Genomic DNA, 23198 nt, shown 5'->3' on the forward strand with positions numbered 1-23198 from the left:
CAGCGATGGGTCGATGTTGACCCTCATGACGGTGACGCGCTACCTGTGTATCGCACCCTGGCGGAGTGTTCAGTTGGAATTACGTCCAGCTCACTGTTTTGTTGTGAGATAAAAACAGAAACGCTAAACATTCATCTTGACCATTCTCTTTTTCCTACCTGTATTTTTGGTAACGGGTTTTTAGAGGGCTACTTTGACACTTTGTGGGGACATCGAATAGAATTAGTAATACAAGGCGTGTAGATAAACAAGCCATGACATTAGGGATGTTTACGAAACGAAAAATTAGCTTCCTAAAAAAAGCAAATGCTTTTTAAGGGCTGCTTTTTCCAGTTGTTTTGTAGGTCATTTGGCCAGTCGGTCGCTCGTACCGCATGTAAATCGTTGCCATCAACGGGTAAGGCAGCGCGACACCGTAAAATAATGGTGACGTTCCGGCACTAAGACGAGTATGTGATGATACAAGTTCGGGTAGATAGCATCAAAGGGCACTTTCCGCGCCTCGCCGGTGAACCATGTCGACGCCGGCAGAGCGGAGAGTTTAAAAAAAAAATCATGCCACGGATGGCCACCGTTGCCCTTCCGTTGGCTCCACTAAAAGGGAAAGCACGTGGAATGTAAATAGGCAACGCTCAAACAATGGCTCGAAAGGGCGCTTTTTATTCGTCCTTTATCTCTGGAGGGTGCAGCCGACCGTCCAAACGGTCATCGTCGATGGTCGTTTCCAGTGAAAACAGTGGTTCAACTAGGGCCGCCGCATTAGGTCCCTAGCCCCGGGTAGGGCTCGTCAGTAATTTCTCTACGTACCTGCGCGGTTTTGCTCTCTTGCCATTATCTTCTCTTCCGCAAACAGAGCGCCGCCGCCGCCGGAGGGCTCATTGGCGGGGACACGGGCAGCGAAGCGCGGACGGAGCGCGTACTTTGACAGCGCCCTTCGGAAGCCGCGGGGACCAAGGCGAACAAACCTAACGAGTGGCACGCTTCATTCCACGCGAGCGCCGTTCACCCCGCGGCCATCCATGCCCGGGGCCCACGCTGCACCAGCCGGAATTCCGGCCAGAGCGCACCGTATAAGCGCACCGCGCTGCTGTCGCCGACAGCGCTGGGTCGGCGAGACCGTATCTCGACGATAAATAGGCCAGCCAGGACACGCTCATTCGTTTCCAAAAGTTATTCTCTGCTGCTTACCTCTTCTTTTTCCACCCGCTCACTTTATTTTTTGACTCGGTACAGTAGCGGTGTTTGGTACCGTTGTGGGTGGCTCCAAGCGTTTAAAATACGAGAGAAAACCAGAATAATGGCTTCACAGGGTTAATGGAAGCAAAGTGCGGTGGGAAAAACGGCGTTAATAGGTGTGGAGGGACAAGAAATTGTGAAAGTCCGAACGTGTATAAACAAACCAATCGATTCAAAAGCATTTGGGAAGTTTTCGACCCACCAGCGGCCCGACTGAAACGAGTCACAACGGGTGGGAGGGTCGCGCGTAGCGGAAACTCATTTCTTTGTCATTTCGCCGGTAGGCCGGTACTAGAGCTGAAAATCCCTTTAATGCCCCCCCTTGTGCTCAACCCGTTTTCTCGCGCAGTTATTCAAGAAGAGCCACTGCCGTTGCAGGCCTTGTTTTCCCGCGTGAGTGCGCGACTTCCTTCCCGCTCTTTTATCCATGCCACGAATGTAAAAGTAAAGTGAGGTGCCTTCACTGCAGCAGACGCCATGCCTCTTCGGGAAAGGCACCCCACTTTACTTTGCCATTCCAATTCGAGATGAACGAATGGATTTATATGTTACTTCATTCCCATTTTCACTCCCGTCAAAGTTAAATATCATGGGCGAATGCTAACTTCCATACTTCACTAAAGAAACAATAAAAGGAAAGGAGCCCTAAACTTGAACTGCGCAGCGGATCCTCCATTCAGGTAATTGAACTTACCTCCTTCTGCTACTTGAAGAAAAGCATGCACTTTATTTCTCTGCACGCACACCTTGCGAAAATCCTCTGGGTTAGCAATCGATTTCACTCAAAAGTTTGGTCCGAGCTGTGGAATCACGCAACGCAAGCCTGACGTTCTGCGTTGCGCAGGTCCACAGCGCAGATCAGATTCTTAAGCAATTGTGGCTTACACTTTTTTAGATGCAAGGCATCTCTTACACTCGGCCTGTCCCTCCATCCGGCGTGCATGCGTCCGCAACCCTCCTCCTTTCCCCTCGCCTGCCAGCTGCGTTAACACGTTCTCCTCGCCATGCCAGCTGTGCGTCAGCGTGCCGTTAGCGCGCATATGCTACACTCTCTCTCGTTCTCCTCGCCATGCCAGATGTGCGTTAGCGCGCATGCGCGTCTCTCTCGCATCACTCTATCTCGCGGAGCGGCAATATAGCCGCGGTATCTGCGGTGCGCTCCTCAGTCGCTCCGTCAGTCGCTCTCCCTGCTACTGCTCTGACTGCTGCTCCACCTGCTGCTCCGATGAGTTGAAATGGACACTAACATGCCTGCTACCGCGTTGGCTGACGCAACCGTAACCAGCTCCAGCGAATTGAACCCCGTGAGATGCCTTGCATCACCCCAGGGTTCCCCTCGCGGGAAGATGGAGAGAATTGTTTTTTGCGAGAGTTGTTGCTGTCATTCGCAGAATTTGCTTGGGTGGTCGCATGAATTGGTCAATAGAGTGCATTGTAGAAAATAACTCCCCCCTTCGTCCCACGACGACGATGGGTGAAGGCGAAGCTTTCTCGTAAAGGACTCCTTGGATGCCGTTCGAGTTTGGACTTTGACTCGCAGACGATCTGGACATCGACTCCTTGAGCTTTTACTTTGACTCGCTTTTGAGTATACCGTGACGTTAACCCTTCGCTACGGGTGGGTGCATGATTTTTTTAGATGCGGAGCATCTCATGCTCGGGGCTGTGTCCCTCCCTCCCTCCCTTGTCATCCGCCGTCTGCACTCTACTGCGCATGCACGTCTCTTCATCCCCGTCAGCGTTCGGGCTGAGGTCAGCGCAGTCCACTAAAGAAAGAACTAGTTAGGCGGCTCCCGGTTTCGGTCTCACGACTCTCTGGCCGCAACGGGAGGTACGTGGCGCTCTTCCCACTGCGCTACAAACTGGGACGGGAGCATGTGCTACGAAAGCTCCTTATGTCCTTCACTCATTCAAACTACGTCAAGAAGCTACTAATACAACGAAGGCACGCGAAACTGAACGTCAACGGAAACGGCGAACTGAAAACTAGTGAGAACTTCAGTCGACCCCATGGCTGCTTCGCATGCTACTCAGGGTTCCCCTACGGGAAGATGGTGTAATTTTTTCCCCTCTTTGTCAGCCCGTATCGTCCAGGCTTATGCGAGTTTGTTCGTTTTTTTACACGTCCATGCAGACCTCTCCACATAAAAACTGCTTCGATCGTCTCGGAATGGCGCAAACGGATAGCCGTCGGCTTCGTAGCGCGAGGGACCCAGGTTCGATTCCAAACACCCACGATCATCCTCCTCGCTAGAAAAAGTTGCCTTCCCTTGCAGTGCGTTTTCGACGTGACATTAGCCATCACTTAGAAATAGAAAGCTTCGCTTTAAACAATGAACCACGCGTTCACCTTTGAGCACACCGTGTACTTTATTGTTGATTCTATGGGCACAGAGAAGGGTACCAGCAGGCAAACGCATATTATATCGTAAAATACTGCATTTATCTAGATCAAAGTAGAATCAGAGCGATTTAAAATTTTTTTCAAACAAATTCCAAAACAAACGTTCCATGAAAAACTTGTTCAAGGGTAAGCATCTGTGCAGTGATTTAAATTGAAAAGAACGAAATGAATTTCCGGGAAACATTGAAACAAATACTTATTTGAAGTTATTCTTTACGAATGTCGCATCGTACCATTATTCTTGCTTTCTTGTTAAAGCAATGACAATAGACAAGCGATTGTGGTTATTAATAAAAGCAGTAAGATGTCTTCTTTTACACTGTCTTTAAAACATCAAGCCATGCGTCTAGCAACGGATGCACGCAGCCATTGCGAATGAGTACGCCGTACTTTTTCTTGCTTCAATTTACGCTGCGGTACCCTTAATGTATGGTCACTTGAAGTGTTGTGCGCTGCTGGCTACGTGTTGAGCCACCACTCTATTACTCCAAGGGGCATGCGGAAGTGGTCATGAAAAGGAATGATGTGCTTCGCATTTTAGGATTATTTATGTATTTTGTTCCCCACAGACTGAGAGCTCCACAGTTAATTTGCAGTCACATAGGATAAGATAACTTATTTTAAATTATATTTACCCCCACATCTAAATGCCCTTTTTAAATAGAGCCAGGGAGAAACAATTTACAAGCTTTTTTTCGTCGGAGGAGAAATAAAAAAAATAAATAGGAGCAGTTTGAGCGCTCCAAGTGTAAAACAAAGAACACAGTCCGCGTTAGCCGCTTAAATAAATGAAACCGCGGCGTGGCAAGTAGGACACGGTTAATTGCCTTATCAGGGAAATGTCACGAGACATTCACCTAATCTGCAGAAACCATATCAGCCGAAAAGCACACGGCGGAAAAACCAGAGACTCGAAGCGAACCCACAAAGAACCGCGAAGCAAAATGAGTGCAGAACAATCGGAGATAATTTCTACGCCCCGTCGCGCAGCATGCCAGTTTGCTCATAGCTCCTGCCTTCTCCAGGACTGCTCGGCTCGGTTCACCTTCGACCAATCTGCTCTGGCAGCAACAAATAATTACGCCTAGGGTAATTAAGGCAGGCAGGCGCCGCCCCTCTTTGCCCGTATTATTTGTGCTTTATTCTCCCTTCAAGCAGAGCGATCTTCCCAAAGCACTCTTTTCTTTTATTGTTCGGAGCACCGCCACTACCGTTACGACCAATTACGAACGCTGTTATCCACAGCCTTCATTAGGAGTGTGTTCCTCAATTCCGGGAGCGCGCTCAAACCCAAACCAAGGTGCGCGCTGGCGTGCAGCTTCCGAGCGCATGGTGCAGCCTCTCGCGTTTTTCTTGCTCCTGCTTCAGACGCCTCCTGCGTGCTATCTCGTGTTCCATTTCGCTGATTCTTTTCTGCCTACCCAGTTCAACTACTTGTGCGGGGCTGTAGCGCAGTGTGAGATGAAAGTAGGTAGAGCCCCACCACGCGCTTCCTGCAGCTTTGTTCCTGGAAAACGAAGCGTTCTTACCGAGGAGAACTGAGAATCTCCCCTTGGGTATTCCGGAAAAAGTTGTGCTCTCCCGACGGGCAGAGCCACCTCGGCAGCTTGCACCCGCATTCCGCGTGTTGAGTGTGGCCTGGCGCATTTACGGGCGCACTTCGTGGAGTTTACAAAAGCGCGAACCTCGTGGACAACGACGGCAAACTAATTACACTAACCGCACGGTTTACAACGGAGGCTCGCGAAGCGTTAGGACCGGACTCTTGCGAAAACCTGTTTTGAGTTAATTCAGCTGCGAGCGGAATAATCTCCGCACTACTCCTTACTATTAATAATGGAGCTTTCATCCTTGATTTGCTCTTTTGCGTAGAGGGAGAGAGATACAAAAGTTCCATTTTGATTGTATGTTAAGTATAATGTGAACTGAACAAATATTCAAGTCAACAAGACTGTGATACACCAAACAATGCAACTGCGATGTTTGGCGTATCGAGCAATCCTATTTTTCTATTGGTAAGCTAATTACCTTGTGAGGGCTCGAAAGCAGAATAGTGTACAGGTTGAAGCTGTGAGGCTCATATGACATCGTGAAGACAGGAACGCTCAGGACAGTTTAGGGCCAGCATAGGAAATGGGGAAAAAAAAAAACAAATTTAATAAGGAGTACAGAATTTACCTCGGTCCGAAGTCATAGCCAGTGCGAGAAATAGGCCTTCCTATAGACTGCCCAATTTGCCTCGCCGACGGGACATAATAAAATCCGAGTCTTCACTAAGCCACGGGGTTATAACGTAAAACAGTCCAATATATAAAAAGAACAAGTTATGTTTTCATAAGTCGGCGGATACATTGCCGTGTTATACGAAGCATGCTATTCGACATAAGTAAAATATGAAGACGAATGAGGGAGCCACAATAGCGACTTTGCCGGCTGGCGGAAAAGACACATCAGAAGTTAGTGAAGCGTGCGGAAAGCAGCCTTTTGTAAGACCCCCCCTCCCGCTCTGCGCATTCCACCCGTTCTTTTGGTCGCTCCTCCCCTTCGGAAATAATTCAAGCATAGAGCTGCACTCGGATCGAAATGGCCTTGGTCCGAAGTATATAAGGGAGTCGAAGGAAAAGAATCTCCGTCCATCCGCGGATGCTCTGCGGAACTGAACAAGAATGAGGGGAAATAAAAAAAGAACGGGGATTGGCTATTTGCTACGTGAAGAGCAGCGCCTAGGAGGGATGAAGAAAGGGAGGGCAGGCAACGAAGCAGGTCGGACCACTGCGCCACCCGAGAGAAGTGCCGCACGACACAGTGTTCGGGTCTCCGGCAGCGAGCCGACCGACAGGCGGCATGATTTCTCCACCGTCGCCTTTCTTCCACCCCTCCCCCGGCGCAGCGCTCCGATCTCACTCCGGCAGGCGGTCGGCCATTTCCAGAATGGCCCACTTTATCCGTTATAGCGAGCGCGCCTTGCGCATTCGATGGCACCGATGGCTTGGGTGCCTCTTCCACGGGACGGCCGCGGGTACTTCCTTTGCAGCATCCATATTCTTTTTTGCCGTTGAAAGTACAATATCTTGCACTCTCTCCTCCTCACAAATTTCAGGTTACGGCCTCTTTGTTTGGTCTCAAGATATCTCAAACTTGCTTTTGTTCTATGCGGCATTAAGTTCAACACTACAGGCACCCAGCACTGCATTAGCCTGGAATGTTTCAAACGCAGTATGCGTGCTTCACCGCCGAGATAAGGAAAGATTACTATCCCTTCCACTTTTGATGCGGTGGTTACGTATCCGACAGCTGTTTCGTGCGTGCAAAGCGACGCTCAGCAGCCAGGCAATCACAATTGTCCTTAATTAATACAAATACAATCTGTTTACGCATTTAGAGTAAGTCTATTGTAATTCCACCTTCTTGCGCCTTTTCTCGATGGGTGCTAAAACAAGGCAGTGAATGTAAAGTATCACAGGAGTTGTGAGCCCTGGAGGGAAAATAACTGCCGGAAAAAGGCAAGCAGGAAATTTAAAATATCGGAGGAAATATAAACTGCATGAGAGGGACGTTATCACGCAATCATATCTGCTAATCACGCGTGAGTAAATTGTTATGAATGCAGCAAAAAATGTGAGAGCGATTATTAAGCTTCTTGATATAGTTATGCGTTGTTAGCCTTAGTTTTGCCCTGTTTTGTTCCAATACTGCCTGTTCTAGTTTTGTGTGCTATCAAGAGATGGTCATTGATTAAAGGATTTTAAACAAATCATTGTAGAAAGGATTTGTTTGCGGATGTTGCCTTTGCTCTTCCGTTCCCGCTGTACGTGTTCCCTGCATATCCTCAAAATCTTTCCATCGAAGCTCTAGCCCAAAATTACTTTACCGAATGTGGTAAGTACGGCGTCAATAGCTACTTTTAACTGTCCCACACAGAGGACACAAACACAGCGAGTTGCTTAACTATCATAATGCGCCACGGTGTACTGACTTTCTCCCTAGCGAAGTGCGCCTGCTCACTACCGAGCCGACGGAGTGCCAACTCTGTGCGGGACCACGTCCTAGATTGCTGCGTGCACCACCCCGTCTCATATTTCACTAGCTGTGCGTTAAACGGCCTCACACAAACCAAAAGCTGGAATCTCTCGCTCGAGATTTCTAATGCTTCGCATTAAAATATCGTTACCACTTTTGTCTGAAAGCAAAAATAGACAGAAAGTTTAAATTTATTTCTGTAGCAAGTATCGTTTTTTTCCGGAAGGGGAGGAGGGGGCGTAATATTTAAAGCGATGGATGAGAAAATTAGTTCAGTGTAATACACTGCTATTTCGGTCTCCAAGAGCATTTCAAAGGTGTTTTCAGATAGGACGCCACTTGCTGCGAACATGTGTACGCTACAAATACCGCTTTTGATACTGCAGACAATATTTTGATGGTGTCTTACAAGCAAATTTCGTCCATTTATTACAAAGTTCACATACGATACGTTTTAAGGTTTTACATTAATCGATACCTCTTTTATTCTTTCTTTATCTTTTACACGTATTCTATCATAAAAAAAAAATTAACAGTGATCTTCAACCGTCAAGATTACGTATCTTCGTGAACCACAAAATTGGGCAACAGAACCACACTTGAATAGTTTTTTTTTCGGGCTTTCTATAAAGAGCCTTTTTTATGCTTGAGAATTCCTCCACCGTGTTTAGAGAACGTACTTATTACGATAGATCATGTCCCGCCTACTGCTTGGGAATAAATCAATCTTGGAATGCCACGCCTAGAACCCCTCACGCAATCGCAATTGGGGAAGCGCGGAAAAAATTCCCTGAGATTGTGTAATAGCCCATGAATTCTTGCGTATCGCCCACAAATCTCACTTCCTATGGCATTTTTGATGTAATGGGAGGGATCGGGAGTTGCGCAACACCGACCTTTAACGGGGCAGGGAAGCAGTCGTTGACTCATTACCGGACTTAAAATAACGATTTTATCGCATATAACGTGATAACTATTGCTAAAATACATTTATCTGACAAAATTATCTGAATTAGATAAGAGCCCTGAACATAATCACCATTTTTGTGTTTCCTAATTCGCGTGCCTTGAAGGACCTGAATATATTTTTTTGTTTAGGTGCCAATCATCACTGCAGTGAATGGTCGCGATTCGTGCCACTTTATACCGCTCTAGCAAACTCTTTATCCCCCCCCCCCCACACCAGGTACCCCACAAAAGCAGCTGCGCGATGATTTCTTTACTCATCCCTCATTTGTGAAGTACAAATTTCAGTTGCTTCATCGATGCCAAAGGTAACCTTCCTCCCCCTGGTAACATCAATTGCCATCCTCAGGATTTTTGTAAGCGTGTTGTTCTTGCACGACATTTCTGTTTTACAGGCAGAGCACGCTTTACAGGCATACCAATTATTTTAGTGGAGCAGTCTTCGTAACTGACAACAAAACTCAACAAAACCTCAACTCCGGGTGCAGTGAGCTGGAAGGGACCTTTCCTTGTCCGAGCGCGTCCAGCATAAGCCTAGCGGGAAAGCCGCAAAATAGCGTTTCTGCCAAAAGGACTACAGGAATACCTGCTGGTATGTCTGGAGGATTCATGGCACGTTCAAAGTCTCGACCCTCTGATATCCGCTCAAGGCCAATACCATTCATGCATACAATGCACAATACCATTATAGTATTTTTCTAGATTTAGAATATGCCGTATAGATTTATCATAATTGCATGGCAGTTCGTCTGCAGCTATCGCTGCAGGTCCAGACGGCTTGTTGGTATTGTCAGCGAATGTTTTTGGTAGCGCACAAGCCAATCATGTAAAACACCTCATCGTCACATTATCGTCCCTGTAGGGGCCTAGGGGGAAGTAACTGTTGCGGCCACGGAAGAGCTGGAGTTGGTGTGAAATATCACGGCCATTATTGTGTACTGGTAGACGAAAAACAAAGCACTACATTGAAGGCTCCCACCTTTCTTAATTATGACGTCCGTCATCTCAACCGTTTAACAGCTTGAGCATTGTTAACCGAAAAGTGCGAGCAAGGCTTTGCTCATCCGATGAAACTATAGTACGGAGGGTAAATCGTATTGCGAGCTGTGACACCGCTAACAAAGGACTGGGTGGATGTACGAGATGAAGTAGAAGTGAACAAAGCGTTGCAATTCATCGCCATGAAAGCAAAATATAGCAAAATAATGAGTGGCCCTTGGACCCAATAAAGCGTAATTTGACGGGTAGATGTGTGGACAAGTGAACGGGCAATGCCCTGGTACATCGAAATCATATCACGCACGGCAACACAAGCGTGGTCTGTTAGATCAGATGCGCGCTTTATCGTCCTCCTCTTTGTTAATGATGTAACGACTCCAAGTTTTGTTGGACCGTTTAATCCGGGGGTTCAGTACGTTTCGTTCGGTATCGCAGAAACCGTAAGGTTCACAGTGGTAGGAATGTGTTGCGAAGAGATGGGCGCTTTCCGGGCGACAAACAAAACTATCTGGAACACGCCAATACGTTTGCAGCGTGGCTTTGCTCAAGTTTTGGCACGACCAGGCGACATTCCTGGTATGTTACGCATCTCCTCTTTCTGATACCTTTCTGATACTACTAGAACATGCGCTAGGACAGCATGGCAACATGGACAGATCAACTTGGTGGTGGTGGACGTGGGATTGGACCATAGCAACGGGTTTCGGCCAGGTGAACGCGCCGCTACAACGTCATGTCTTCATGGTATGCAGAGAAATTAGCTATCCCCGATGCTACTTAAAAGGTTATGTTTACCTTACGAAATACTCCCTACGTACATATAAAGCCTAGAGAACCTAGAGTGGCGCTACAACTCCGAGGAGGGGGGAGATAAAAAAATTTGGTTGAAAGAAGCGAGATTCAGACAGTGCAGGATAGGAGCAGTTGAAAGATTGTGGAAAAGGCCGTAGACCTTCAGTGGATGATGATGATGATGATGTCCTCAAATTTTTTGGCACGTACCCACAAGGGGGGATTGGCCAGGGCTAAATCGGTTAAAAACGTGGGGACTTCAATATACTTATTTCCGGAAAGAGGCTGTATGTACATGTAAATGATGACGATTGTGATGACGATGGTGATGATGGCAAAGATGGCGATGATCATTAAGATAATAATGGCAGCAGTGACAACTCAGAAAAGATGTTGACCTTTCTACTAAAACTCCGCATGGCCAGTTCTATAATGTCAATTTTTTTTGCTTCCTAGGAGTCCTCCGGCTGTAACGACAACAATAATGTTCAATGGAGCAATAATGTTCCACTGAACTTAACGTAACGCGACCCTCAATTTTAGTTGACACACAGGGTTAATAAAAGAATGTGATATCGGGCGAAGAGTACTCGCCCTTGCGAAGACAGTACTTTTCTGACTATCCTTTCATTGCCCGGGAGAAATGCACAGATTCGCGGATAAGGAGACTAGAACTTTAAGGTTAGAAGTGCGAAATCGGCGCATCATAACTACCCTTATTCATAAACGCGAAGTATTAATAATGCGGCCTCCCGATGTGGCTCCGGCGGTAACACGTACTTGTCACAGAGAGTTAGCTACATAGAGCGCAGAAAAGCGATAGGACCACCCCGAATGTGTAATACGATCGTGTGGCTAGAGAATATTTGGCATAAAAAATCTACTTTGCCCCTTTGCCTTTCCAACAACACTTCATTCTTCTCCACGTCTGGTTCCCGTCTTAAAAACTTATCCTGTAAAGGCTCGTAGGCTGAAAGCAAGTTGGGTCACCTCTTACGAAAATGAAAGGTTTTGACGGGCCACTAAAAGAAAATAATAGACGTTCTCGTCGAAGAGCGCGCCAAAGCATAGAGACTTCACAAATGCGTTATGACAGGCCGCGTTGAAAGAAAACTGCGGCGTAGCTCTGCGAGGTCCCTCGTTCTAGAACCCAGTAGGCTCTCTCACTCCCTGCACCGAAGAGAGCTAGCATGTTCCCGGCCGCGCTTGGCTGCTTCCGGGGGACTATGCGCAAAAGAATCGGCCTTGTGCAAGGGCTTCTAGCTAAACTTTGTAGACTTTGACTTCGAAGTGCCGGAGCGAGCTGAATCAGTGTCGCGTTCGCTTTCCGCTGGGAACGATGTTATAAGTCGGAACAGCTGGTGCAGTGAAGCGTCGAATCTGTTGCCTGCGTAGCCGCTGAACAAAAGTGGAGGTGAACTGTGTCTGCTGCCGGACGTACACTTTATTTTGTGATCTCTCTCTATTTCTTTCGCTATCGTGTGTTTGTTTTCTTTCTAAACTCGGTCATCGGCAAACGCGATCATGTTCAATTATCTCTGCGTTTTGCCTTCGATATCACGTGTGTTTTAGACGATGTTTGTTGATTTTTCTACTACAGGGCATACAAAGTTATACCTCTCGTATTTTCTTTATGCCAGGAATTTCAAGGCGTTGTTACTATGGGGATTAGCCTTCACAACCTTCATGAGAGTTCCTACTTACGTTTCTGACAGCGGAGCTGCTGTTACTGGCCGCACGTTCGCAGTTGCAGGAAAAAATACGAAGGAAATGCCGAGCGGTAGGAAGCGCGTGCGCCGCGGCGACCGCTGAGCGTCTTCGGCACGTTCACTGGCTTCAGAAAAAAAGAAAGAAAGAAAGAAAAAACCACACCCTTTTGTCTAACGGCCCAAGTGGTTGAACGCGAAGCTTTGTCGTGATGGATTGTTTTGTTGGCCAATCCCACACTGCGAGTATGTGTTATTACGGAGGTACGCACCACTTTTCTAGAATACCCAAACCAACTTTCGGGTGTGCACCCCGTAGGCCTAACATTAGGGTTGGGGTTGCATGGAACGAATCAGTGCCTACTGCTTGGCGTTCAGTGAGCAATTTTTTGAGAGGGGGCCGGTCTGAGGTGTTCAACCATAAGATATATGTGACGTTAGGCCTAACGTCGCAAACCTTAAAATGGGAAGTTAGGCCTCACGACTGTGGCTACCAGCCTTGATTGATTGATTGTAGGGTTTAACGCGCCGACGCAACGCAGGCGATGAGGCGCGCCGTAGTGAAGGGCTCCGGGTTAATTTTGACCACCTGGGGATCTTTAACGTGCGCCGAAATCTCGTACACACGGGCGTTTTTGCTTTTCGCCTCCATCAGAAAAGCGGCCGCCGCGGCCGGGAATCGAACCCGCGACCTCGTGCTCAGCAGCGCAACGCCTTAGCCACTGAGCCACCGCGGCGGGTTGGCTACCAGCCTCATGGCACGCAGAGTAACGTTATTCTCACCCTACGTCGGCATGTTGGTAACGGCTGTCGATGTTCACCTCACAACTTGACGTCAGGCCTATTCACGTCGCGAAGTCGCACGCCTGCGTCACCTCCTTTCTCTGCTGCACATCAACCTGTTGCGGAGGGGACTCAACGGAGCAGTCGTCAAGCTTCGCAGGGAAGCGTTTTAATTTTGCTACACTTCACCCACAATCATCATCATCGTCAGAGTTTCCTGCAGGGCGTATTGGCGTTACAGGCGCCATCAGCGAGAACACTAAAGCTTCTCTTTCAAAAACTCCAGCACTGATGTCAAGCGCTACCCCGCATGTAAAAAAAGAAAAAAAAATGGCTGCGGCTTAGCTCAGCTAACCATGAATATGCAAAGCAAAAGCTTGGCTTAGTCTGGTTGAGTTTTGGTTTCGCCTAGTTAACCTTTGATTTAGCTGTATTGCCAACCATGTCTCAAAGCCTTTCGGGTGCCTGCAACGCTCACAGAAGGAGGCCGGGCGAACGCGGCGTTCATTCATCGCGAACGCACCGTTCCTCTTCGCCGGGCGCGAGACGAGTCACGTTACCCTAGATAACCCTGCGCCGCATGCATGGGAGGCTACGGCGGTGGTCAGCTGCCGATGAGCTGAGCGGCCGCACCCGTCGCGGCCGCCGCCTCAGAACGGCTTAGAACAGAGCCTTGTGCCCAGCACCGACAGCGGGCCCGGCGAATCACGCGATGCGCTTCGAGGGGTGTGTCAACGGGGGTGTGTCTCCGGCCAAAAGGTCACCTTGAGCATCCTCCGCGAAATCGCTGGACGAAAGTAGCAAAGCTTTGCTTTAAAACTCCAGCGCGAATCCGAATATGAAAAGTCACCCTGCTTGGGAGAGATCACCGCGGCTGCCGCATTCTCTAGAAGCCATTATGGATAATTGGAGACAATGCTACGAGTGCAACGCTACTTCCCGAGACGACTTGGAGATCCCGTCACCGCTGCTTGGAATCGATGACAAATAGTGGAAGTCTACAATGCTGGGGTTGACTTTGCATCCCCCACTCGCCACGAAGAAAGCGACGACCTCTTCAAAGCGTGTGACGGCGATTACTAGCACCGCAACTATACAAATAAACAATGATACTGAATCTTACTTTCATGTCCGGCAATCCTCATCTACAACAGCTTCGCCATTCATGTCTTGCGCGTGAGTGCATGCTTTTCTGATTTTTTTAATTTAATATATTGACTTCTTGTGCCCAACTTACATTGCTTCTTGCCTATATCCTTTTATCGGCTGATACCTGCTTTATTTACACCCCCCCCCCCTCCTCAAATGAATGGTTAATGGTCTGACAGCCACACACTCTTGCTATCTTTGTTGTAGTATGCAACAGTTACTGCACGGTACGTTGAATAAGAACACGGTTATCTTTAGAGCATGAAACGTCAGAAATATAGAATGAAGAAAAAAGAAAAAAAAGAGAATATGTATATCGCCTACGCGAAAGACAATCGTTAAATTGGTAGCTAATAAATTAAGTGTTCCTAATAAAACAGGCGCTCACATGTTTCCTGGGAGACATCCTTTTTATCTTATTATAACAGCAGCGCTTTTTTATGCATTCACACGGGTCACCCGAGCACTTTATGTCTCTCCTTGGCGCATACCTTTTTTTTATTTTAAACGAATTCAATGTTCGTGAAGTTTTATGACACCTGAAACAACAATACCGTTTTTTTGTGCTTTACCCGTCCACGATCGCACTTTGCATTCCGCACAGGAAAAACACGCACCACAATGCCAAGAAGACCTGGTACCACAAACACGCGGGGAAAGCCAGCGACTGTTACTCTACCGAATTTGCGCAGTCGTTTCCGTACGTCTGCACTCCGTTAAGCACTCTTCCCTCCCTAAGAAACGTGACTTTCAAACAGAATGGAAACAAAACAGCTCGTACTGGGCAGAAGAAACATCGAGGCATAAAAATTGAGAAGCCTGGAAGGAGCGTAACATGCAAATTGTAGAACAGGTGCCACTGCGCGCACGGAGGGGACAGAGTTCATTCGAAAGGGGCTGAGGACCCTGTGTACTGCTTTGGAAATAGGCGGGATACGATATACTCCCAGTACTTTCCTTGGGGCAACGCCGAGGCGACCGGCGCTGCCTCCGGCCTGCTTTCGTGCCTCTGTCGTGCATGCTATATCCACCATTTGAATCTGCTTATTTGCATAGGAGAACAGCTCCGCCGAGGGCGCTCGTTCCCTCTTCTCTTCCGCCCTTTATTCGACCCTTTTTTCTCTCTTTCTCCTTCGTCCATCTTTTTCTGCGCGGGCTCCTCCACACTTTCCTTCAGATCCGGCCAGGCAGACCGGAGCAAGCCGGATACAATACCGGGACTAAGGACGTGTTGAAGTCCGCTTGTTCGGGCGCGGCATTTTATCGCTCGTCAATTTGCATTATTCATTTCCTAACTACTATCGATTCCTCTTCGCGTTCGCGGGTTAGATCCCTGGTTCTCCCATCTCATTTTGTTACGCGCTCAGTTGTTCGCTCTTTCTGCTGCTTCTGCCTCCCGTAAATACCACGCCGCCTGACTGAAGCTAATATAAATAAACAAGAGTAGAATTGCTCGCAAGCAGCCCGCCTTACTCAGGCTGTCGTCGATAGTGGAATATAACGAGGTTTGAGTTAGTGCAATGTGTTCTATTGTAGACTATTTCTCTTCGCGTTTGTCTCGTGCAGTTCGATGCGTTTAATGTCGAGTTATGCCGCATAGCAGATACATTCCGCATTGTTCTTAAGCGAAACTCGTGTGGCTAGGCTTTCGTGAATTTTTCATGCATGTTAGCAAAACCTCTCGCGTCTCCACGTGCCGTTAAAGGAGTTACAGAACGAACGTCCTGGTGTGTGCGCGCTATAAGTAGGGTTGTTCGTTTTCGGGTAGAACACGATTTCACCCAATTCTTACATCCTGCCCCAAGCACCTTTCTACCACTACCTCAACCCATATTTCTACCCCGTCCCCTTCCTTTTCTTTCCCTGCGATACGTATGTGGTGCAGGCTGGGAACCTCTTTCCTTCTCACACCCACTCACTCACCCCGCACATGTTTCAGGAGAATCGGTTAATCCCGATTTTTCCCCGAATGGGCCTTTCCAAAGTCACGATCTGCACAATCGTCGGCTGACGGCCCGCCGTTCGCAACCAATTCTTGCTGCAAGCAAGCCCCACAAATACAGCTTTCGAACTGTTTGAGTATTGGCAATACTCTACCGCTTGCTAGCCCAGGCTGGGGAATGTTTCACTGGCATTGCTGTGCCTAGCTAATGGGAGCTGTGATGTTGAGAGAACTTTCTTTCAGCTGCAATACGTTCAACAATCGGACAGGTCCAGAATCGAGACCGACATGTTGCGCATTGAGATGACGATGTGCATAAACAAGGATGTGTGACAAATCGATGACCAGCTATTCGCGAATAAAATGTTTCGTTTTTTGGCAGCTATGAATGCTCTTTATTGTCAACGTTACTGATTGATACTAAATTTCAGAGAGTAGTTACTTGAGCTAAAAACCTCATGTTCCACAATTACCCGCTTCTAACAGACAGCAATTTTAGCGCGTTAGAGTTGAGAAGCTCGTGATACTTTCTAAAATAAGCCATTCGCTGACTTAGTGCATCTGAATATTCCACCCGAAAAAAACCCGTACTTAGAGATGGATTTACAAAAAAAAAAGAAAACGATTTCTCCCCAATTATAAGTTTGCAAAACACTACCTGATTTTTAAAAATAGAATACCCAAAAACAAACAACGCTAGCTATAAGCTGGCGAACACCAACAATGTCGCATGCCGCTCAAAAAATGATCTGGATCACAAGCATTTAGGTATATATATATATATATATAGTAAATCAGGAGCTCGTAGAGGTAATACAGAAAGATAGGTCGGCAGTCTGTAACGCCAAAGGAGGCATAGGGGTGTTGTTAGGCTCTTTTTTTACTACGGTTAGGGAAGTTAACATTTTTTTAAAATATATGTAAGAAAGAAAGAAAAAAACTCAGACCAAGGTCACCGGCCAATCCACTACCAAACCGAGGAGGACGGCTGCCGACTGGAAGCGAAGGAAGAAGGGCAGAGCTTGTTCTGGGAGAGAATAAATATGGCGTCCTAGGAATCGGTCTTGTTCATTACAAGTGCCGTAGCAGACCAGTCTTCAAGCCCGAGGCGACCCTGCCTCCGGACCTGCTCTCCCTCGCGGCCATCCAGCCGCAGGGACCGCCCTCAGCAGCGACCAAGGGCTGGCACGCCTTTCGGCCCTGCTGCCCGGGTTCATCGGTGGGGCCGCGGTCCCAGCACGAGCGCCGAACGCAAGGACAGCCGAGCCACCAGGCGAGCCAGCCTTGGGAGCGACCTTGCCCAGCGGCCGACGTCTTCTTGGCTCACCGCTGCGTCCACCGTTCACGCCGTGATTTCTACGGATTTTGGACTCTCCTCTATGAGCGATCAAGCTCTCGTAATGACGACCACTGATGTGAATGCCGGCCACCCTTTTTGGACTGCCCAGGCCCTAAAAGAAATGTGCCAGAAGTTTCGCGACGCCATTCCCAGCCCGTTTCCATCGCCCGCCCACACGGGCGTCCCGGTCTTCCGAGGGTTCCAGGACGATGCGGTTTCTTGGGTAAAGCTGATCGACGCCCTTGCCATACAACACGCCTGGCCCGATTACACCAATTTGTTAGTTGCACAAGAACGCCTGCGCAACGCTGCCCGAGCGTGGAACCTTTGCGTGGCACCTTTCCCATCTCACCTGGGCAAGCTGGAGGGGGGCATTAATCGCGACGTTCTGTGGATTGTCAGCCAGCTACGACGCTGGCTTTATGGAAATGCGTGCCCGCCTGCAAGGACCTAGCGAGAACGTCGGGATCTACGTCTACGACAAGCTTCGCCTTCTCGCAGGCTGCGACTTCACCTAAGCGTATCCTGTTGCGGGGCGGTACGCCATAAATGGCCTGGCCCGCCCCATTTAGCTGCAGCCTTGGAAGTGCAGCCGCCGGAGTTGAGCCTTCAAGCCTTCGTCCGTCTGGCTGTAGGACTGCAGCAGGGAGCAACGCTGCCAGCACAGGAGCGTCGTCTGCAAGCTTCGACGCAGACCCTGGCGGAGAGCCGTGACCCTGGTCCCGAATGGAGTAATGTTCCACTAAGGGATGAGAAGGTGACCGGCGAGACTTCGACGCTGACACGGAGCTGCTTCGTAGCCGAGCCAGCTTCGGCTCCCGCAGGTTCGAAGAAAGCATCTCCGGAAAGCCTTCAACCACCGTTGTTAAATTGCATCCCTCTAGAAGGCCATCGAAGGCAGTCAATGTCCACCGAGCTCAAGAACCCCCAAACCTGGATTGGCGAAGAGGTCTTTTCGGAACATTACCAGGGCACCGCTCACCAGCTCGACGACATCAACGTGAGGAGCACCGTTCACCGTTCTTCGCTCTCCCGGTCGGAATCCAGAGGTCTGGCGGAGCAGCGGCCACATTTGCTGGCGCTAGCACCTACCCGCCTAGCAAACGAAGTGAGGATGGGTTCTACCCCTTTTCGGACACACAACGCCCGCACCCTTGAACCAGGATAACGTGAGCCTTGGAAGTGTGATTGAGCCCTTTAACAACTCCTTGGTGCCGGTGAAAGACCACATTCCGCTCACTGCGACGGGTAACGCGAACTACCCCAGGAAAAGCCTCTTGTGCCGACCAGAAGGCAAAAAGACGACGGAGAACAACATCTTCGGAAACTCACCCGCAAAATTTTATGAAGAATTCATTGAGGATCATGACATTGCTTCGGCTGAAAACGATGAGGCCGAAGCCAGCGGCGAGGTAGCGTCAAACGCCCAAACGAAAGACGAAAAGCATGACGAACATAAGGTTGCACCTGCTACAGACAAGGATGTTTTCACGACAATTACCGAAACCGACAACAAAAATCTTGAAGCAAGCACGCGGAAAAAAAGACGGACTTACGAATAAATGAAAACGACAACCAAATCACCATGAGCGGGAGGAACACCTTCGAACAAACGGTCTGTATTGACAGCAGAACGCGCCGCTTAGAAACGCCGGAGAGGCGCATTCTGGAATACGCAGTGAAGAATTCCTCGTCAGTGAAAACAAACCCACCTCTGGCATTAGCCGGAAAGAAAGAGAACCGAACCGCGAGACATTATAACCCTTCAGCCCTGGATTTTTTATTTCAAGCGCAAATTGTTTTTATGCATTTTTTGTACAGCTTTGGACATCAGAAGCACAGAAATGAAAAAAATACGCTAATTTACAGGCACGTTTATTAAGTCATTAGGCAATTAAAAATTTTATTTTTTGTAAAAAAATTTTTTTTCTTTTTGTAGGAAAGCCTATGACACCCTGATCTTACAGAAAAAATTTCAAGCTGGTAATTCAAGTATTTACAGATTTATAGACATTTTGACGAACCGGAATTTCCGTTTCCTTACCCCCACGGTCGTCGTCATATCCTGTGTCCACCGAAGCTTCGTCTTTTTAATATCCTCCAGCCTCGCGAAATCTCAACAATGGTGGTGCCCATCGCAAGAGGCATCCTTGAACAACCCTCAACCAGAAAACCAGCAGTTTTGATTTTGTTGTTAAGGCGCTAGAGGATATGTGTTGTGTCGTCAAATGACGACGCCAGGGCCGACAGGGACCTGCAACGGACTCTTAGCCGTTCGTGGGCCAACCGTCGAGACAGAGCCAGGAGCCCAGGCAAACAGCTCGGCGTTGCGCCTATTCGCAGTGTAGCTGAGTGTAGAGGCGTGAAACAGGAAGCAAAAGCTGAAACAAAGGTCACCGGCCAATCCCTACCAACCAAAACTGAGGACGACGGCCGCCGACTGGAAGCGAAGGAAGAAGACGGGCAGAGCTCATTTCTGGGAAAGAATAAACAGGATATATATATATATATATATATATATATATATATATATATATATATATATATATATATATATATACCTTTAGTACGTGAGTTAATTAGGCCTGAAGCTTATACATCTCATCACTCTGAGGCACCATTCTCACCATCACTCTAGTCAAATACAACTGTGTGCGTGTGTAAATGTCCCTTTCTTAGAAATGACCGCAAAAAAAAAAATTGCTTTTAGTTACATTTGGTTTCACCGCTATGTTTCGTGCTAAAAAGTTTCGCTGGGGTTCCACATTCAAAGAGTGGAGTGAATCATAATTTTTTAACGTAAGTGTACCTGGTTTGCCTGTGCCTCAAAGAATACAAAAGAGGTTCCAAGGTCTGTTGACTTAATGGCCTAAACTTAGGGCCAGCTTTAAAAATTCTTCGGCTCAGCTTACCCGTAGTTGTACGCCTCGATTTTGTCGCTATAGTGGTTAACACTGGGAAGTTAAATTCTGTTAACCCGAACATCCACCACACCACCATTTTTAGTAAGTGCTACAATGTACAGTCCACAGGAGGTTGTCTTATACGCTCAAGGATAGTCAGTAGAAATTATCTTGAACTCAATCACGGTTTGGGAAGAATCTTACGCGCTCAATAATTTAATCCAGGGAAATCACCACTTTTGGAGATGGAATACCACAACCGAGAGACGGTGCTATTCGCTGGAAACCGGTACTCTGGGAGTTTCTAGGCCCAATGCCGAGACCTCTGAGACGCCGGCAGATGCTGGCGCTATGTGGCTCCACAGGAGACGTGAAAGCTTTAATTAGTGGTGTTCAAGGCGTAACGAACCTGGGCCCGGTATGTGGGGAAGGGAGGGAGGGTTGCGCAAAACTTCGTAGCGAACTTGAAATGGTTTCGTCAAAGCACTCGGTGATATTCGGCTCGTCGCCTCCAGAATTTTAATGAAATTGCGGTCGGGGCGCTTTTTTCGTACAAAATATGCGAACGTGCCTCGGCGGATTCTCAAAATATAAGCTTCAGCGTAGAAATAATGCGACAGCGAGTGTTTGCTTTTGTCAGGAAAGGCTTCAAGCTACTAAATTGTGTGTAGGAAGAAAGTGTTGCCTTTGCTTTGCGTACATACAGACGAGAGCTCGTTCGGACAAATCCTGAAATTATCACGCCCAGAAACATTCACATTCAGAATAATACCAAGCCTAAAGTCGAGCCAGCAACAATTCATTCGAAGTGATGAGTATAAAACAAGTCCTATTTGTGAAATTCGGGCATATTGTTCTGTTCTGGTGGGCTTCAAAATGACCAAAAAGATTTTTACTCCCATGTTTTTTCGTGGCATTTGGAATAAAATGGTAGCACCTATAAGCAGAGGCGACCAGTCAACCAGGGCCTGTTTTTGCTGTTGCCACAAAAAGCTCTAAACAAAAATATTCCCGCATTTCCACCAAGTGAATCATGACGAGTGGGCGAAGCACTGTGGATCGTTCTTACCGTAAATCACCCGTGGCATTGCCCACTCGCGCTAATGAGTGACAATGCGTGTGTACAGTATATACAATTACAATCTAATCCAATGTGATACAATTCAATTTAATCCAATCCAATCCAAATGCAATCCAATTCAATCCAATCCGATCCAATCCAATGCTCCTCGAACATGGGGTACACTGAGTACACGGACGCCAAGGGACAAGCCACGGAGAAAGCGAGGTCCTAAGGTGCATCGCCCCTAAAAGCGCGCACTGCCTCAACTTCGTCTTACTATGCATCCTAGAAAAATGTGTTACCACTCGCGAAGACACCGCGGCTTGTATACTAAAGGTTGTCGGTTCGGTCCCAACTACGCGAGCAAAGTCTACGATTGTTTTTCTCCTTCAATCACGCGGGAAATGTGACGAGTACGAATGGCGGGACGATTCGGATAGAGAAGAGCGGTATCGCTCTACCAGGAAAGACACTCCGCCCAGAAACGATGATAAACTGGACAGGCGAAACAACGCCAGCGGATAGATTCGTCCGGTCATCTGTATCACGAGCTTTTCGAATCCGGCTCGCTGCCACCGGCATTCGCTGCCATCCGCATGCATGCGTCTCTATTCTGCGCGACTTGCGCTTCCACGAGTAGTGCGTGCGCCTCCTTTTGGTCGACGTAACGGTTTATATATAAATTGTTCCCGACATCCCAGCCCTCCCCCCTCCCTCTCCATCCTTTGTTTTGTTACCATTTGAATCTTGGTCCCTCTCTGTGTTTCTTCTGCAGTTCATCTTCCTTTCCGCCTTTTTGGAGTCCCTGGCTGTTTTTTTGCCGTTAGCAAGACAGGGCGGTGCCGGGCAAGGATTCCTGGGAGACCTCGTTCGCACTCCATCGTTTAAAAAGCGCGCTTCTCTGTCCGCCTCGCCGTGTGCTTCGGGTGTCGCTTCTTTATACGCACTGTTTCGGGCCAAAATAAATGCTGCTGTCTAGCCGAGGCCGTACTTTCCAATTCTCTCGTTGGCCGCGGCCCACCTCACTGCGCATGGGATGCGCTTTCGCAAGGTGCGGAATCTCCTTCGTGCGCCTTGCATGCGCGACCCGCACGTCCGCTCCACACGAGGCCGAATACACGGCCGCTTACCTGAACTTATCTGTTTTTTTTCTTTTCCAACTGGATGTGATGCTGAGCCATCGCTTCTCACCACAATGTTTCTTGCTTTAATGGTGGGATGGAGAAGATATGTGCGTTTCGCTGCGAGCTCTTGGAAAATTTGAGTTGCAATGAGTGGCATTTTGGTAAACGATGGAGACAGCGAAATACCTTTAAGCAGTGCCCCCTGTGTCTTTGAGGCTTCTTGCCTCCGAGCCGCGTATAAAATAAACGCAATAAGGGGGAAAATAGCGTCTTTTGTGGTGGTGAATTAGAGACCGTGCGCTGCTGGTACGCTCTTTTGGCGTGGTCTTCTGCCTTAAGATCAACTGCCGATGAATCAGGTCTGTTCATTGTTTCAACGTAGCTTATGATGCTGCGAAAAAGGTTGCGTCGGCGGGATTGAGCGGGAGCCTCGACTAGCCAGCCTACTGCGGACAAGCGGTGCACAAACGCGTCTTTCACACTTGCCACATGCGTTCCGCGCAGCAACCAGGGAGGTCTGAACAACGCGGCAAAGTGCCTGGTCGTTGCCTAGTGACAAAGACCCCGCTTCTGTTTATAGATGGCGCTGAAAACTATGCGCCACGCCATGCTCCATCTTCCTACAAGGTGGGCGAACATAGTGCTGCGTTTCACTGTTCCCTACTACTCCAGTACGCGACATAGCAGAGAGTCAATTTATGCTGTTGGTATTATACGAGTTTTCCCCCGAATGTGGGCTATTTTCGTAGGCCCTTCCTCGAGTCACTGTAGA

Source organism: Haemaphysalis longicornis, unplaced genomic scaffold (genome assembly GCF_048455015.1).
Source record: "Haemaphysalis longicornis isolate Haplotype H1 unplaced genomic scaffold, Haemaphysalis longicornis Haplotype H1 scaffold_4, whole genome shotgun sequence".
Classification (NCBI taxonomy): domain Eukaryota; kingdom Metazoa; phylum Arthropoda; class Arachnida; order Ixodida; family Ixodidae; genus Haemaphysalis; species Haemaphysalis longicornis.